This window comes from Phocoena phocoena, chromosome X (genome assembly GCF_963924675.1).
Source record: "Phocoena phocoena chromosome X, mPhoPho1.1, whole genome shotgun sequence".
Taxonomy (NCBI): domain Eukaryota; kingdom Metazoa; phylum Chordata; class Mammalia; order Artiodactyla; family Phocoenidae; genus Phocoena; species Phocoena phocoena.
In genome coordinates, this window is record NC_089240.1 from 14,671,198 (window position 1) to 14,691,265 (window position 20,068).

The following is a 20,068-nucleotide window of genomic DNA, read 5'->3' on the forward strand; positions in this document are numbered from 1 at the left end:
TATTTGGTGAGTAATAGTTACTATTATATTTGGACTTGGCTTGCCATTTTTAAAGTTTCTATTTGTCCTGTTTTCTCTGTGATTCTTTTTCTTTCTCATTTCTTGCCATTTTTAAGATTGTTTGCGGCTTATTTTTCTATTTGTCTATTTCATTGTTCCTTTTTACTGGTTTGGACTTTATAGACTCTTTTTTTTATTCTCTTGGTGATTACTCTTGAAATTTTATCATGTATATTTAACTTACAAAGTCAAAAATTAAACAGCATTTTGACTTCCCTATAGAACAGGAATAGGCAAACTGTGGCCCAATGATCAAATCTGCCCATCACCTGTCTTTGTAAAAAAAGGTTGATTGGAACACAACCACGTTCTTTCATTTTCATACTGTCTATGGCCACTTTCATGCTACAGTGGCAGAGTTTCACAGTCATGACAAAGACTGTATGGTCTGCAAAACTTAGAATATTTACTATCTGCCCTTTCACAGAAAAAATTTGCCAACCCCTGTTCTCTAACGTTATTCCTAAGGATTTTAGGAGATCTTAACTTCCCTCTCCTGACTTGTATGTGATTACTGTCCAATAGTTTATTTCTGTCATTTTTTCTTAACTCTATAAATTCAACTTTAGTATTCCTTTTTTCCCAAATATTATTTGTTCATATATATACATTTTTACATGTTTGCTCATATGCATATATGTTTCTAAAGCTCACCATTCCTTTTTGCATCTCAGATCATCCTTCCAACATAATTTTCCTTCTTCCTGAAGTATAACTTTTAGATGTTCCTTTAGTGAAGATCTTTTGGTAGCAAATCCCTTAGTTTTCGTGTATTTGTAAGTATCTTAATTTTACCCTCCTTGAAATGTGATTTTCTGAGCACGTAAGTCTAAGCTGTAAGTTATTTTCTCTCAACAACTGGGAAATATTATTCTACTGTCCTCTGATTTCCATTGTTGTTCAAGGCAACTGTTAGTCTAATTGTCATTCCTTTGAGGATGATCCATCTTTTCTCTCTGGCCCCTTTTAAGATCTCTCAGCAGTTGGTGTTCTGCAGTTGAATTATGATGTGTTTAGGCATGAATTTTCATTTTTTTTAAATATCCTTCTTGGTATAAGTTATGATTCCTCTGTATGTGTTATTACATTTTTCATCTGTCTCGGAAGATTCATGACATTATCTCTTCAAATCAATCACTCTCTTTCTTCTTTCTCCCTCCCCCGGTCCCCGCCTTAGCTTGAAACTCCATTTACATTCCTGTTTGACCTTTTCATTCTAGCCTCCAATCACTTAATCTCTCTTTCATATTTTCCATCTCCTTCCCTCTCTGTGCTGCATTCTGGGTAATTTCTAATCCTCTCTTCAGCCGGATTTAATCTACTGTTTAACCAGTCCATTTGGGATTTTGTTTCAATAATTGTTTTTTTATTTATAGAAGCTCCATTTTAAAAATCTTCCTGTATAGCACAGGGAACTATATTCAGCATCCTGTAATAAACCATAATGGAAAAGAATCTGAAAAAGAATACGTATATACATGTATAGCAATCACTTTGCTGTATACCAGAAACTAACACAACATTGTATATCAACTATACTTTAATTTTAAAAAATCTTTCTGATTGTTTCTCCTAGCCTACTGTTGCCTGCTTATCTGTGTGATTGCATCTTTTATGTCTTTAAACACTTCATACATAGCTGTTCTGTAGTCTGTGTCTGAAATTTTTTGTATGTCCAATCATGGTGGAGATCCAAATCTATCACATGTTGTTTATGCCAGCTCTGGCTCATGGTGGCTTGCCTTAGCATGTTGTGAGCTTATTGTTTGATTTTAATCTGTGGGAGTCCTCTAGGTCTAAGGTGGGGAAGTTTTTTCCAAGGAGGATTTGCTTCAGCAGAAAGTTGAAGACACCTCTGATCTAAGACCACTTTGGCCACTGTGAGGCTCTTAGCTTAGTAAACGGGTCCCAGGATCAGCATGCCCACCTGAATGCTGGTCCACATCTCAGTATTCCTGTAAGTATTGCTATTGGTATCTACTCCCAGGGCACTTCCCCTCCACAACTACTGCTTGCAGTTTAAGGCTTCCTGCTCTGGTCCAGGTTTGGATTAGGTTTTGCTTGGTGGGTAGCTGTTGTGGAAGCCTTTGGGAATCTCTCCAATACTTGCAAGACCAGAAATGCCTTGAAGAGTGTTTTATATCCAGGACATAGCTGCTGTGCAGTGGGACAGTTCCTCAGAGCACTCCTTCTACCACCCACATACCCACCACCACCCCACCACCACCATATGGCTGGAAGGAGAAGGTTCACTGTTAAACTTTGAAACATACCGTTTTAGGGGGAAATTTGGTTTTTAAATGCCATTATTCAGGGACTTCCCTGGTGGCTCAGTGCTTAAGAATCTGCCTGCCAATGCAGGAGACACGGGTTTGAGCCCTGGTCCGGGAAGATCCCACATGCTGCGGAGCAACTAAGCCCGTGCGCCACAACTACTGAGCCCATGTGTCACAACTACTTAAGCCTGCGCGCCTAGAGCCCATGCTCCACAAGGAGAGAAGCCACCGCCATGAGAAGCCCATGCACCGCAACGAAGAGTAGCCCCCGCTCGCCACAACTAGAGAAAGCCGGCGTGCAGCAACGAAGACCCAACGCAGCCAAAAATAAATAAATAATTAAAAAAAAAATAAAAATAAATGCCATTATTCATTGTTTCACTTACTATGCCAAATATAAAATTAGCTGTCTTGGGCTTCCCTGGTGGCGCAGTGGTTGAGAGTCCGCCTGCCGACGCAGGGGACACGGGTTCGTGCCCCGGTCCAGGAGGATCCCACATGCCGCGGAGCGGCTGGGCCCGTGAGCCGTGGCCGCTGAGCCTGCGCATCCGGAGCCTGTGTTCCGCAACGGGAGAGGCCACAGCAGTGAGAGGCCCGCGTAACCGCAAAAAAAAACACCTAGCTGCCTTATTTAGTCACTAATTTATCAGCCCTAATATTGAGAGTGGCGATAGGCCTCAAGATGCGTGCTTCTTGTGTACAAAGCTGATGTTTCTGCATATGGTACTTAAAGATAGATCCTGTACCATGAGTTAGTTTGCCTTTGCACTGATGATCTTGGCCAGGAGGCTGGCATTCCACTTGACTTAATCTCACATACACAGGGAAACTGCTGATATTTCAACACTACAGGAAGACATTATTTAGCCTTCATAGTTTGCTGTTTATTTACCAAATGCTTTACAATCCATGTTTTTGAGGAGTCACTTCTCAATGCCACTCAGAGAGAAAATCAGGCGGTCTCTGTGAGATGACTCAAACCTTCCAAACTTCTATCCCTTTCTCCTCTACATTTACCGAAAAAGTGACTCAACTAAAAATGAAAGATGGGCTGCCACGTCCCTCTCTTTCCCGACACCTCTTCTTTCTGGATTAGGCATCAGGAAAGGGGGCTGATCCGACAAGTGTGAAAACAAACCCTGGTACACTGACTTTTTTTTTCTTTGAACCCCTGCTATGGCACAAGGGGGAAAACTTCGAATCCACTGTCAGTGCCGTCAACAAGTGCCTCTTTGCAGGGCTCCTTCCGTTACTGGGCAAACTACTCCTTGTATTCAAAGGTCTCCGCAGATACAGAGAGTATGCTGTCACAAAAAGGGCAGGAAGCCCTTAAGTAGGTGAAGCCTTGGGAAAACTGGGTGGGAAAGTATGGGAAGCATTCGAACTGTTTTGAGAAGACTTGAGGTCCCTAAGACTATGGAGAGAAGAAGAGAAGTTCACATTTATTGAACTCCTGTTATGAACCTAGTACTTTTCTTTCTTTCTTGAATAAATTATGAAAAAAAAGTCAAAAATAACAGAGACTAAGGAGAATAACATCCATTTACCTATCATCTATATTTAATAATTAACATTTTGTCATACTTGTTTCATCTACTTTGTATTTAGAATTAGTATTAGAGACATAATAATCTTTTACCCTTAAAGACTTCATCACGTCCTATATAATCACAATGCCATTATCACACCTAACAAAATTAACAATAATTCCCTAATATTATCTAACACTCTTTCTATATTAAAAATTTCCTGTAATTGTCTACCAAATGTCTTTTGCAGCTGGTTGTTCAAACCAGGGTCCAATCAAGGCATTATATCTAACACTCTATTAACCCCGATGGTCCTAGTAGTTTTCATATCTTTTTATCTTTATGACAATCCTAAGAGGCAGTTATCATTATTTCCATTGTACAAATGCAAAAATGGAGGCTAGAGAAGTATTTAGCCCAAGATAACACTGTCAGTAAGTGTGCAGAGGACATTTCCTGCTTTTCTAGCTTCTCAGCATCAAAAAACCCCCTTCCTATTTTGAATGAGTTCTATTGCATCTTGGTGAGGGTACTCCTGGTGGCCCAGAGGTAGGCACATAAACTAGCTTGTCAAATATGATGCCTTGGTCTAGGACTCTGAGCCTAGAACAGCACTGTCCAGTTAAACTTTCTGCAGTGATGGAAATGTCCTACATCTGCATTGTCCAACATGGTACCTCTAGTCACATGTAGCACGGTTCTAGACAGAATGATGCCAAGCTGCAGGGACTTTTGAGAAATTACACACAGCATCGATGGCAGCATTTAGAGTCGTGGTGTTGGCAGCTCTGAGGGTTGGGTTGATGGTGGTGTTCTAGAGAAATCACTTGCCCACTTTCAGAGCCTGACCTCCTACTCAGCCTTTCAAATATCTGAACCACCCAACAGCTATTCAGTAAATTCTCCCTTTGCTTAAATGTTCCAGAGTCAGCTTCTATTGTTTGAAGTCAAAAGCCCCTTGGCAGACACTGCTAGTTGTCACCCAATTCCTTTCTCTCCTTAGAACAGAATCTCCATTTTTATCTGGGTGCAAGTTTTAGCTACTTGTGGCTACATAACTAAGTTCTGATCTATGAGACAGAGGTGGACGTGTGCTATACAAATTCTGGAGAGTATCTTTAAATAGGATACACTTTTCTCCCCCCAGCTGGCTGGAATATGGATGTGATGGGTGGAGCTTGAGCAGCCATTTTTGGACCACAAAGTAGAAACCAAGTCTTAAGGATGGCAGAGCATCAAAATACAAGGAGCCTGTGACCCTGATTCTAAAGTTGCTACAGTAGACTTTATTGCTTACATTTACGAGAAAGAGAAAAACTTCTGTCTTGTTTATGCCACTGTTATTTTTTTTCTTTTTTGGCTGAACCTAATGCTACTGCTACTTTCCATCTGAACCTAATCCTAACTGAACAAAAACCCTGAGACAAGTGTGGCTGGTAGATCTAAATTTGAACCCACATCTGGGACAAAAAGTATGGGGAATAATTTAAACTTATTTTTCTCTAGGGCTATTCTCCACACACTGATTTTCAGGTTTCTGTGGGCCAAGCCTATAGTTTGTAAGACTCATCCACTATCCTGCCTGTACACAGTGCTATTCTTTGATCCCATCAAGAGGGGCCCTATCCTTGGCCTTGACCATTAAAGAACCCCACTCTGGCTGGGCCCCTTCCTGCAGGATGTAGGAGGAGCCAGCAAGGTCAAAATTTTCTAGAACATGGTTTACGTGACAGGAACCTTGGAGTTCCCTGACCAGACGGCTCAATCCAGCTTCCAGAACCTGCATGGGCTTCTTCCCTGGGTTCTTCCTCCCAAAGGCAGATTGTGCAGCCAGTATGAATACCATATGCTAGAGGTAAGGCCATGGGGTAGCTGTTTGCAGGGATGTGCGAATAGAATTTAGGTGGACACTCCAGCCCATTGGTCCATGTGCCCACAAGGCTCCTTATAGCAGGAGGTGGGGTCTAGGAGGGAAGAGATGGGTGGGTGAGCTACAGGCTGGTGACCCAGGCTTCCTCTCCCCGTGCCATTATGGTCCAGTGTGGAACTCCAAGAAGTGCAATAACTTTAAATTCAAACCTGGTCTTCCAGGTCTTGCAAAGGTGTATTTCTCAAGGCAGGAGGACGGACATGTATTGAATAACAGTTTATTAGCTTTATAACTTTTAAGTATTTAGATATATATTTGGGCATCCATTTGTACTCTGGTTTCAGGACTTCCAAATATCAGCAGTGAGGATGCTTGTATAAAAGCTTAAATACTACTTCCAACATCTGAAACAGCAAATGTAGCGCACAATCCCACGGCCTTCCTTCTGGGTTACTTGTTTTCCTTTCACTTCCTCTATTATTTTCTTGTTCTCTCCCTAAAGTTCCCCTCTGCTTGTGAGAAATCATTCGTAGGCTGGGACCTGGCTTTCTATTTCTTTCATGGCTCCCTGGCCCTTTAGCACAAAATGTTCTGGATACATTGGGTCTACGTCCAGTAAGTCTTAACACTGGATGTGCGTCAGAAGTGTGAGGGGAATGCCTTAAAAATGTGGAATCCCTAGCCCCACCCTAGTAATTCTGATTCTGAAATCTGGGCAGGGGTTGAGGAATCTGTACTTTTTTTAAGTTGTACGGATGATTCTGAAGTACAGCCGTGGCTGAGACATTCGATGCAATGACCCACTGACTTACTCCTGACTAGAGACCCATGTCCTCAGAGACAGAAGAACAAGGGGGAAGAGATGAGAATGGGGTGAATTCGGAAGCTGAACCCCTGAGCCTTCCAACCCCTCCTCCTTCCAAGCTCTAGGCCACTGCATCTGCATCGCATTTCCACTGGTCTCTTAGGGTACGGGATGGTTCTCATTAGCACTTCCCATTGCTCAAAGCTTGAACGTGCATTTCAAAATCAGGGTGGTAGCTGGTGGTTCTCAGATGGGTGTTTGTACCTCCTTACAACTTTTTGAGGGTATACTTCTAATCTAGCACAGTAATTGGTGTATAGTGGATACTCATTTAATGTTTATCTAAGAAAAATTCTTTTTTTAATTTTTAATTTATTTTTTTAATTGAAGTATAGGTGATTTACAATGTTGTATTAGTTTCTGGTGCACAGAAAAGTGATTCAGTTATATATATATATATATATTTTTTTTCATATTCTTTTCCATTATGGTTTATTACAGGATATTGAATATAGTCCCCTGTGCTCTACAGTAGGTCCCTGTTGTTTATTTTATATATAGTGTTTTTTTTAATTGAAGTATAGTTGATTTACAATGTTGTGTCAGTTTCAGGTGTACAGCAAAGTGTGTGTGTGTGTGTGTGTGTGCATTCTTTTTCAGATTCTTTTCCACTATAGGTTATTTCAAGATTTTGCGTATAGTTCCCTGTGCTATACAGTAGGTCCTGGTTGGTTATCTATTTTATATACAGTAGTTTGTATCTGCTAATCCCAAACTCCTAATTTATCCCTCCCCCACCCCTTTCTCCTTGGGTAACCATAAGTTTATTTTCTATGTCTGTGTGCCTGTTTCTGTTTTGTAAATAATTTCATTTGTGTCATATTTTATATTCCACATATAAGTGATATCATATGGTATTTGTCTTTGTCTGACTTACTTCACTTAATATAATAATCTCTAGGTCTGCCCATGTTGCTGCAAGTGGCATTATTTCATTCTTTTTTATGGCTGAGTAGTATTCCATTGTGTATATACGTACCACATCTTCTTTATCCATTCCTCTGTCGATGGACATTTAGGTTGCTTCCATCTCTTGGCTATTGGGAACAGTGCTGCTACGAACAATGGCGTGCATGTGTTATCTAAGAAAAAGTCTTGACCTGAGTTCAAGGAGCACTGCATTTGGTTTGAGGAAAACATTAAGATCACTGGGGTTTTATATTCAGACCCCTTCAAAGAAACAGACTAAGTGTTCTTTTTAGTTTTATAAAACTGCAGACAAATGAACTTATTAGTAGCCAAATACTAGATTTTAAAACTACAAATCACCTTAAGGAAACACCCATCAACCCTTCCTGGTTATCTTTCATGGACATTTTAACCAAGACTTCTGATACTCACATTTTAATACTCCCATTATTTAAAATACAGTCAGATACAATAGTAGGCAATCACAACCTACTTGAAGCCCTTAATGCGTCTTTCACTTTATACCGTCTTTTAAGAGAAAGGTAAGTTCTTTTAGAAAACACATAGCAAAGCTGAAACCCGACAAACATTTAGATAGCACAAAACAAAACTTCAGAGCTGGGGGCCAGAGGTCCCGAAGAATTTTTCTAAGGAAAAATCTTTGAGATGAACGGTCTCCATTGGTTTGCTGCCCAGCGTTTTTTCATTGGAGCTGCTATTGCAACAATAGCTTGATCTCTGTCTTGATCTCTGTTATTTTTGGCCCCAATAGGTTGAGATTATTTTCAACAACTATGCTGGAAACAGCTCTGTCAAGTCCCCTCTTTGTTTCATGCCACAGATCTTGACTGAAAATAGTACAATATTTTCATTAGGAGCTATAAAAGGCTCCATGCCGGGAATCCTTGGGAAGCCACAACAGAAAGATACCAAGGCTGTTTAGGAGGATGAAATAAGAACAACCATCTACCAACAGGTCCGTTAAAGATGCTTTTCTTCCTTTGCTGGAACAAGCAAGTGACTGAGCCTCACCATTTGGGGTCTGCTTCTTGCAATAGCTTCACTGACCCCACAAAGCACCAAGCAGGAGTTTCTGGGGCTTACCTTGGGGTTATCAGACTTGATGCTTCATTTAAGACACACTGAGAGATGAGTGCCACTGCTAGGTTCCCTTGAAGAAAACTGTTAAATTGAAACAACCCCATTGCCAGTGTTTCTCAGAATAAAAGGAGCCTCTGCTAAGTGAGATAATTGTAGAGTATCATCTCCTCCACTCCGCTTTTTGCCAGAAATTTCTATTAACTTAGCAACATTCAGAGCCTTGTCAGAATTCCATATTTACAGTCCACAGACTTAATTGGGACCATACAGAGAGAATGGCAAGCATGGTCTAAGTTTCCCAGGGGCTTGGGATTATTGAAAAGAGTCACACGGTATGGGATGCAACTGAGGGGGCCCAACAGGGGGACGCAGGGGACTCAAAAGCAACATCTACAGCAGCATAGAGTATCTTGGTCTGTTTGACTTTTCCTCATGTGAGAATTTTTTTTTAATTTAGAACCTTAAGCCAGAAAAAAATCTTTAGGACGATCCTCCCAGGGTTCTTTTTGTTTGTTTGTTTTCTAATAAAATGACTGAGACCCAGAGACATATAGCAGCTAGATGTGAGACACAAGGTCACACAACTGGGTTGCGGCTGACTCATGCCTATTTGTTCATTCTCAACTATTAGAATATTTTTGGTAGCTAATGGTAAAAGCAGAAAAGGTCTGAGTGAATGAGAGTTAGCTACTCCACTGCAGCCTCAGGACAAGGTTATGAAGAAAGCAATTCTCAAACCATATTCTATTGCCTTGCGTGAAAGGTTTACTCAGAAATAGACACGACCACCACAACATAGCATGACAGGGATTATGTTCTCATCACAGCCAGCATCAGGCAATAAGAAATCCTCCTAACCAATGGTTGGGCAAGGGCCCACTTAGGGTTCAATTCTTGGGGGCCATCCCTAAGGGTACGAGCTATAGATGTCACTAGGCTCTTCTACCTGGTTCATGCAAGAGTAGAGAGTATTGCAAAAATATATGGGCAGGGCCACATATCTTGAATTCATGTGATTTCACCAGTGAGAGGTCATTCACCATGCTAATTAACAAGTCCTTCATTTCACAGAAAAACCCTCTTTGTGACATTTGCTATGCTCATTAGCAAAACCCGGGTGATCTCAATAGCGGAAATGCATATAGTCGCAGCCTCTGGACGAGGGCCCCTCTGCTTAGAATACCCGCAGACCAGCCCTGGGGTGTTCATCCTTGATTCACATCTGGGTTATTGCTTAACCTAAATTTGAGGCACACAATGTCACTCATAACTGGCGAGGAATTTTAACGTGAATCTCAGACATTATAACAAACCGCTTCATGGTGAAATAAGAATTCGAACCCAGGTCTTCTGATTCCATTCCAAAATCCTTTCCAAAGGGCCACATGCCTCTCTTCTAATAAAAAAAAAATCAGCAAGTTTGCTAAACATATGCTAGAAAAGATGTCAAAAGAGTAAATCATGCATTCCCATGAAACTGGGATTCTTTGAAACTGGTTCTGAGGAACCTAGACTGGTGTGCCCTACAACTTCTACAAAGGAACATGTTTTGGAGCTGTGTGAGAACCCACCTTCTGAGTCCCATGGAGCCGTCAGAAGACGCAGGGGGTAATCTCTCAGTATCGCAGTGCAGGGGACTCTACGGAAAATTCTGTCTCGCTCACAAGGTGATTTTGCCTTCTGGCTTGTCTGAGTGGACCTCTGGGGTGTAGCAAGATGTACCCGTAAGAGGCACTGAAGAAATACTTGTTAAGTTGTACTGAAAATCCTGCTGGTTCCCAGGGAGCCTGGGCGGGGGGATTTTGGAAATGTCCGTGGGGCACTGATTTAGGCTTAGAACTGTTTGTTTTGAATCCTTCTCTAAGATTTTGCATAATCCTGTGATTCTGGCCCTTGGCTGCATGTTAGATCATGTGAGTAGGTTGTAAAGACTCTCAGTGCCTAGTTCTACCCGAGAGCAATCAGATCAGAATCTCTGGGGTTGGGGTCCAGGCATTAGTATTTTCTTAAAGGTTTTTGGATGATTTGAATGTGCAGCCAGGGTTGAGACCCGATTGTCTAATTCAGTGCTTCTCAAACTGTGGGTGCAAGCCCCCTGGGGATCGCGTCAGCACGCAGATCCTGAGATTCTGCACTTCTAAGAACCTCGCAGGTGAGGACGATGCAGATGTACGGCGGACCGTACTCTGAGCGGCAAGGATCTAACCTCTCACCCCTCAAACCTTCTGAGAGCAAAACCACTAAAGCAAAATCTGAGATGGGCCAAAATAAGCCAACTCAACCCCGTCATTTATCCTTCTGGAGAGTGTGTGGAATACAGCTTCAATGTGACTACAAAGCAAATAAAATGATTAAACACCTAAACATTTTGTAAAAACTGAACTCTGATTTCCCACGGATTTGCCTTAAATGCTTAGAATATTTTCCGAATCACAAGATAGCATGGCTCTACTTCCCAAAAGCTAACCATCTAATGTACCAAAAAAAAGAGCCATCTCTGCGTTCCCTATTTATTATGCCCTTCGTATTTACCGATTGTCCCGTATGTCACTGCCTCCGTAGTTAGCCTGTGAGAGCATGATACCCGTGTCTGCGGTTCTTTTCACAGCTCTAGTTTAAGCCAATTCATTGCAGGATCCAGGGAGGGACTGGAGGAAGCTGCGTCACAAACAGCCAGCTGGTCTGCAAACAGTGTAGGCGGCTGGCTAGGACGGGGCAATCTTTAAATGTAAACACAGGAGAAGGCCGGGGCTCACTGAGTGTCCTTTTCGCTACACCTGCACAAGCAGACAGCGACTGACATCAGCTGCAGCCGCCTGAATCTGAAGGACGAGCGAGAGAATTTCGCCAACTCAGAAAGAACGGAAAAGCCAAGCCACGACCCACAGAGCCCAAGGTGCGCGCCTGTGAATTACGCTATCAGCTGCGCAGCAGGACTGCAGAAAGCACTATGAACAATATATAAATTACAGGGGTCATTCAATGAGCAGATCAAGTGCAATTAAAATGCAAAAGACTTTTCTTTTTACCTGACTCAGAAAAAAATTTTTGTGACACAAGGGTGGCTCAAATTGTCCAGTAGAGCAGGGCTGGGGGGAGGGAGAGAGGTGTGTGTGTGTGTGTGAACCTGATTACTGAACTCAAAAAGGCTAATGTGTAATTTGTGTTCTTTTTATGTAGATTAAAGGCACTGACTGCAGCTCGTACCGCTTAGATACTCAGCAGGGAGTCAAAAGCTTGGGTATCAGTCAACCACAGCCAGCAGCTAAAGCATGGGGCCAAATCTGTTACTGTGCCTTAGATGAGACACTTAATCTAATCTAATGGGAGCAAACCGCCCTGGACAAATAAAAGGGCATCACCAGCAGCACGGTAGCTGTAATGTTAAGAAGAAGCACCAAATATTTTTTGTGATAACATAATTAATGACTTCTCCAGTCTCCTGTTTGCTCTTTAAAAATTCTGCCTTCCAGCTCGCAATGGCTTGTCTCACAGCCACCCCACGGAGAGCCCCAGGATGTAAATAACAGGAGGCAGCAGTCTGCCTTCTCACCCTCTTGGGAAGCCATGTGGCCTAGGTATACCGCAATCAGAAAAAATGTATGTTTTTCCCCTGGAGCCACATCTATACCCTCAAGCAGTGTGAAAACATCATTGGGTTTTGATGAATTTGCCTTATTAAAGCAAACAAGAGCGAGGCAGATTGGCCAGGATGCCTGAGGTGGGGCATGAGATGCTACACTTCCAGCAAGCTCCCAGGTGATGCCAATGCTGCTGGTATGATGGCCTCTCCTCCCAAAGTGAGGGATCTAAGACACCAAGGCAGAAGTCCCAACACCCTCTGTGACCTACCCTCAGCAGTCACACAGCTGACACTTCTGCCATTTTCTAATGGTCACACCTCCCAACCATGAGTTCACTGTGGGAGAAGACTACACAAGGGTGTGAATACCAAAAGGCAAGACTCATTGTGGGTCATCTTGGAGGCTGGTGACCACACCAAATAAGCCAAGGCGCCCTATTCCTTCTGCAAAACACAAAGACTGAGGTCCGTGGCTCACTGAATGCTCACAGCCACACTCTAATACAGCATACACTTCTGCTCCCAATAGCTGGGTCCTACACTTACTAAGAGTTGATCGTGTTTGATTCCAAACCTGTTTACGGTGATCGTTCCAGTTGTACTTTTTATTAAAATTTAGTGCTTTATACAACATGTGAATTAATGAAATATGAATGCAAAAAGGAGTCGTTTCTATGGGAACAAAGCTGAAAATTTTGGAAAGATGTAATAGTAACGGGTAGCTAAAGATGCTTTTGAATTCTCTGACATAAATCATAGCAATGTTTTCTTAGGTTAGTCTCCCAAGGCTATAGAAATAAAAGAAAGAATAAACAAATGGGACCTAATCAAGCCTATAAGCTTTTGCACAGCAAAGGAAACCATAAACAAAAGGAACAGATAACCTACGTAATTGGAGAAGATATCTGCAAATTATGAGACCTACAAGGGCTTAACTTCCAAAATATATAGACAGCTCATACAGCTCAATAACAAAAACACAGCCCAATCAAAAATTAGGCAGATGGGCTTCCCTGGTGGCGCAGTGGTTGAGGGTCCGCCTACCGATGCAGGGGACGCGGGTTCGTGCCCCGGTCCGGGAAGATCCCACATGCCACGGAGCGGCTGGGCCCGTGAGCCGTGGTCGCTGAGCCTGCGCGTCCGGAGCCTGTGCTCCGCAACGGGAGAGGCCACAACAGTGAGAGGCCCGCATACCGCCAAAAAAAATAAAATTAAGTAAAATTTAAAAAAATATAGGCAGATGACCTAAATAGACATTTCTCCAAAGAAGACATAGAGATGGCCAGCAGGCACATGAAAAGATGCTCAATATTGCTAATTATTAGAGAAATACAAATAAAAACTACAATGAGGTATCACTTCACACCAGTCAGAATGGCAATCATTAAAAAGTCCGCAATATTAAATTCTGCAGAGTGTGTGGAGAAAAGGCAACCCTCCTACACTGTTGGTGGGAATGCAAATTGGTGCAGACACTATGGAAAACAGTATGAAGATTCCTTAAAAAACTAAAAATGGAGTTGCCATATAATCTGTTGACAGCAATCCCATTCCTGGGCATATATCTGGAGAAAACCCTAATTCGAAAAGATACATGCACCCCAATGTTCATAGCAGCACTATTTATAATAGCTAAGACATGGAAGCAACCTAAATGCCCATCAACAGATGAATGGATAAAGAAGGTGTGGTACGTATATACAGAATGGAATACTACTCAGCCATAAAAAGATTGAAATAATGCCATTTGCAGCAACATGGATGGACCTAGAGATTATCATACTAAGTCAGACAGAGAAAGACAAATACCATATAATATCTATTATATGTAGAATCTAAAATATGATACAAATGAACTTATCTATGAAACAGAAAAAGACTCACGGACAGAAAACAAACTTACGGTTATCCAAGGGGAAAGGGGGTGGGAGAGGGACAAGTTAGGAGTTTGCGATTAGCAGATACAATCAAGGCCCTACTGTACAGCACAGGGAACTATATTCAATATCCGGTAATAAACCATAATGGAAAGGAACATGAAAAAGAATACACACACACACACACACACACACACACATATAACTGAATCACTTTGCTGTACACCAGAAACTAACACATTATAAATTAACTATACTTCAATTTAAAAATAGACAAAAATTACTGTTGAATTATGTGTGTGCCAAACAACTGTAAAAGATTGAAAATCATTAAAAAATTGGGAGGATTATGCGCTGAGCTTGTTTCACAAATGTCTTACATTCTTGCTCTACTTTCAAAACTGGAAATCATAGACAGTGCATTTTAGGGACAGTTCATGAGAGAAAGAAAGCCTGTAACTCCTATCAGCAGATCTATATACAAAGAAAATGACTTGGCTGTACAACAAAAGTTTAGTGAATGAATGTATATTTACATCTTTTAAGTTAAATAAAATATCTACAGTTCGTATATACCATTTTTTCAATGATTCCCTGTTTTAACTATCTTTTTTTTTTTCAGTTAACCAACCAAATTCTGGTTCAGATGGATGGGTACAAAGCATACATTATAAATGGGAAATTGCTCCTGAACTGGCACTTTTGTTTAGAAGTAGGATGAAAGAAGGATAGAGCTAGAGAGAAGGAGGGGCTAGACCATCTGGTTCTAGAAAGTTCTGCGACTGGAAGGCAATTTATCTGCAATCTCACTTACTTGCTACCAGTAAGGTGGAGCCACAGCTGCCCTATTGTACACATGCCTGGGGCTTCATAATGTCTTTTGGTGGCTTCTTTTCCCTCTCAAGGCCGTCCTTGCCATTTATTTTAACCTGATTTCACTTGCATGCAATGCTTAGGAAGAGATATAGCTTTCTGCCTACCAAAAGCTCATGCTCCCCTTTCCGCGGTGTTGTTGTAGGAAGTGGTTACCCTGACAGGGCATACATTCTCCAGCCCCATTTCCACCCATATGTGGCCTTGTAACCAGTTCGCATCAATGAAATATGACTGGAGGTGAGAGGCAGCACTTCTGGGCTGGGACTTTGCAGAAGTAAATGTACCTTATCCATGGTTTTTCTCCTCCTGCTGGCTGTTTGCACAGGACTGAGGCTCTGGGGGGTGGTAGAGGTACAAGGTAGAAGAAATCCTGAGTCCCTGAGTCACTCACTTGCCATGGGAAACTCACTCAGTCACTGGCCAGGACCATCATATGTCAAGACACTTAAATTCGGAGAGTTGTTTGTTACAGCAGCTACTGTTATGTCACTTCAACTAACACAGGGGCTGCTCATCTGGGACTTGCCCTTCTTCATTATTCTGCCCCTCCCCTCCCTCCCACCCTAGCCTCTTACGTCTCATTGGGATTATTTTTTTTCTGGGTATGAGTTGTGGATTCTTAACCTGAGGGGTCTATACAATTATATGCAAAACGTTGTCTATAGGTGTATTTTTCTGGGAAGAGGGTCTACTGCTTTTGTGGGCTTTTCATATGGGCCTGGGAGCCCCTCAAATTATTACAAAGAACTGCTCTAAGAGATTCACCTTCAATGTCATATTCCTAATTTAATCCATGCCCTTAATTCACCCTATGATTTAGAGATCTGAGTATCTGTGGGCAATTCATGGACGCTGATTAAAGTGAAAACAAAAGTAAAGAGCTCACACTAGGTCGTGAATGCAAATGTACAAGCATATCATGGACATCGTGGAACGAATAGAAGCAAATCGGTGGACTGAAGGAGCTGAACGGAAACCCCCATCTGAGACTTATTAAGTAGCTGTCTTTCTCCTGTTGTATAAGTACAGCTCCAAAGCATATCTTGGTGACTTAAAAGAGCTACCATGTTCCTTTCCAACAGCCTAATTTATGGCATAGGACTAAGGAGATCCTGTTTCTTTATATACTGAGAAGCAGTTCTTCTCTAGCTCAACTCATACTTCCTGAGAGTTTAGGTCCAGCAAAACAGTGTTAATGCCAGGGCAATTAAAAATTTTGCGGGGGCGGGGCCTGTAGGACTCTGCAAAGGACTGGAAATATGAGACAGTGGCTCATGCCTGTCCCAAGCATTGAAATTTACTGGGTGGAACTAAGGGTCTCCAGAGAGTTTATTATTCATATGAAGGTGTCTAGTCTCCTCTTCAGAGGCTGGGAATGACCTGAATTCTAAGCTAGGGTTGACATAGAGCTTCCCCGTTTGCTTAGTGTTTTTTTTTTTTTTTTTTCTGTACGCGGGCCTCTCACTGCTGTGGCCTCTCCCGTTGCGGAGCACAGGCTCCGGACGCGCAGGCCCAGCGGCCATGGCTCACCGGCCCAGCCGCTCCACGGCATGTGGAATCTTCCCGGACCGGGGCACGAACCCGTGTCCCCTGCATCGGCAGGCGGACCCTCAACCACTGCGCCACCAGGGAAGCCCTGCTTAGTGTCTTTAAATAGAGCGGACGTGAGTGTATCATGTTCATCTTGAAGGAGTGTGGAGGACTATGGAGCCGCCACACAAAGTCCCTTTTCCCCAAGAAGCAAGCACGCAGGTAGGAGGTAGGAATATTCATCCAAGGTAAGCGAGTGTTAAACTTGCAGGATTCCCCCCCACCAACCCCATGTTTTTAACTAGGGTCTACTGATATCTTCTCTTGTTGCCCAGTTTGTAGACAAGGTTTCATATCCTCAGTTCTTTGAACATTCTGGACCTTATTTTGAATCACCTGGGAGTCTGGTCTAAAATGTAGATTCCTAGGTCCTACTCCAGACCTCCTGAATCAGCATCTCAGGAGTACAGCCCAGGAACTGCCTTTTAAACACATGCCCCAGGTGATTCTAAGACTCACTGGTTTGCCCAGCACCGGTCCAAAGTTTCTAAGGAGTGGCAGCTCTGGAATGTCTTAGGCTGTGGCATGGCACTGTGTTCTACAAGGTCGGAGGTGGGCTAGGAGACACGTCTGGCTGCACTGGCTAGCAGTCATCTAGCTGCTCCATGGTACCTGCGTGTTTGTTCAAAGTGGCTTTGGAGGCTGCAGGTCTGTGACAAGCTGCAGACACAGGTCTCTGTTCCGCAGGATGGGGTTTGTTAAGGTTGTAAAGAATAAGACCTACTTCAAGAGATACCAAGTGAAATTCAGAAGAAGACAAGAGGGTAAAACTGATTACTATGCTGGGAAATGCTTGGTAATCCAGGATAAAAAGAAGTACAGTACATGCAAATACAGGATGAGTTCATGTAACCAACAGAGATATCATTTGTCATATTGCTTATGCCCGTAGAGAAGGGGATATGACAGTCTGGGCAGCTAATGCTCATGAACTCCCAAAGTACGGCGTGAAGGTTGGCCTGGCAAATTATGCTGTAGCAGACTGTACTGGTCCACTGATGGCCCAAAGGCTTCTCAGTCGGTTTGGCATGGACAAGATCTATGAAGGCCTTGTGGAGGTACCCAGTGATGAATACAATGTGGAAAACACTGATGGTCAACCTGGTGCCTTCACCTGCCATCTCGATGCAGGGCTTGCTAGATTTACTACTAGACATAAAGTAGGGCCTGAAGGACGCTGTGGACGGAGGCTTGTCTATCCCTCACAGTACCAAACGGTTCCCTGGTTATGATTCAGAAAACAAGGCATTCAACACAGAAGTACACTGGAAGCACACCATGGGTCAAAACGTTGCAGATGGGAACCCTCTTGCACTGTCGGTGGGAACGTAAATTGATACAGCCACTATGGAGAACAGTATGGAGGCTCCTTAAAAAACTAAAAATAGAACTACCATATGACCCAGCAACCCCACTACGGGGCATATAACCTGAGAAAACCATAATTCAAAAAGAGTCATGTACCAAAATGTTCACTGCAGCTCTATTTACAATAGCCAGGACATGGAAGCAACCTAAGTGTCCATCGACAGATGAATGGATAAAGAAGATGTGGCACATATATACAATGGAATACTACTCAGCCGTAAAAAGAAGTGAAATTGAGTTATTTGTAATGAGGTGGATGGACCTAGAGTCTGTCATACAGAGTGAAGTAAGTCAGAAAGAGAAAAGCAAATACTGTATGCTAACACATATATACGAATCTAAAAAAAAAAAAAAGTCATGAAGAACCTAGGGGCAGGACGGGAAGAAAGACACAGACCTACTCAAGAATGGACTTGAGGACACGGGGAGGGGGAAGGGTAAGCTGTGACAAAGTGAGAGAGTGGCATGGACATATATACACTACCAAACGTAAAATAGATAGCTAGTGGGAAGCAGCCGCGTGGCACAGGGAGATCAGCTCGGTGCTTTGTGACCACCTAGAGGGGTGGGATAGGGAGGGTGGGAGGGAGGGAGATGCAAGAGGGAAGAGATACGGGACATATGTATATGTATAGCTGATTCACTTTGTTATAAGCAGAAACTAACACACCATTGTAAAGTAATTATACTCCAATAAAGATGTAAAAAAAAGTTGCAGATGATATGCATTACCTAATTGAAGAAGATGAAATGCTTATAAGAAACAATTTTCTGAATACATAAAGAACAAAACTCCAGACATGATGGAGAGATGTATAAGAAAGCTCACGCTGCTATATGAGAGAATCCAGTCTATGACAAGAAGCCTAAGAAAGAAGTTAAAAAGAAGAAGAGGAACCATCCCCAAAGGTCTCTTGCCCAGAACAAAGATCAGGTAGCTCAGAAGAGGGCAAGCTTCCTCGGAGCGCAGGAATGGGCTGCTGAGAGCTAGTAAACCAAACCACCCTTTTCTATGAAGATTCTTCAGATAAAGACAGTAATAAACGTATTGACCAAGCAGCTCCCCCAAAAGTGTGGCTTTGGAGGAAGTTAATTATGGGGATACTAAAGCCTACCCCCCAGCCATGCCATGTAATGGTATTACCCTACTTCCCACCCCCCTACAAGCTGGAAAAGATGCTGAAGCCCAAGAGACAATGTGATTTGTACTTTGAATGAGACACAAAGATAACTTTTTAAAAATTCAGCCTCCTGACACGTGCACCTCAATACCCCATATGAAAACTCAATGCATTTCCATTAAACCTCAGTGTTTAGCACGCCCCCTTTCCTCTCTCAGCTCAGGACTGCAGCACCTCCCGAGGGTGAGCCTGGATGCCCTCCCTGTGGTTCTAAGCACCTAAAAGACCCTTCTGGCACCTCCACACATCGTCCTGCTCCCTCTACATACCCCAGGCTGCTTGCTGCAAACGTCTGTAACTATCTACGAGAACACACGTAGCTGGTCCTCAGGGCAAGACGGAAGTGCTGGAGAGTTAGTCTCCCTGAGAGCAGCCCTCAAACAATGACAGATGGGGAGTTGGCGGAGAAATACCCCAGCTTCCTCATCCCACTGGTGGGATAACTCTGGAACGTGTTCAACACTCTCCCCAAGAGGTCGCTGCTGGGGTTGATCTCCAAGAGCCCATGATGGGCACTTGCTTCTTCTCACATGCACCTGTGGCTCCCTTCCCTTCTCTTCTCACTCCTCCACTTTCCAACCAGTGTTTCCTGGGACCTCCTTCCAAATAACCAACTTGCATGTGAGTTTTTGTCTGAGGGCACCCCTCGGGATGTAAAAGACACAAAGGTGATCTAACAGCTCTGAATGGACCCTGGCACTGTAAGAGACAAGCGTGGAGGCCAGCAAACCCCTGTATCTGTAGCATTTTGGCGTGATTGTCTAAATCATCCGACTGATTTCTGCTCCCTTTTTGCTGACCTCTGTGCAAAACCTGTGGATGATGAGCAACCTTGATAGCCTGTTTCCATTGCTCCTCCTAAATAATGAGCCTTTCGCTACCTAGAGTGACAGGAGCAGAGCCACAGCAGTCCCGGTGTGCCCTGTTGCAGACTGAACCTTCTGTGCTCTACGTCAGCAGGTCAAGATCCCAGCACAATCTGG

At 43.0% G+C, this 20,068-nt stretch overlaps 1 pseudogene; it reads left to right on the top strand.

The window, feature by feature from the left end:
* Positions 1–17,224: 17,224 nt before the first annotated feature.
* LOC136142590 (large ribosomal subunit protein uL18-like) lies at positions 17,225–18,895 on the top strand (annotated as a pseudogene).
* Positions 18,896–20,068: the final 1,173 nt, after the last annotated feature.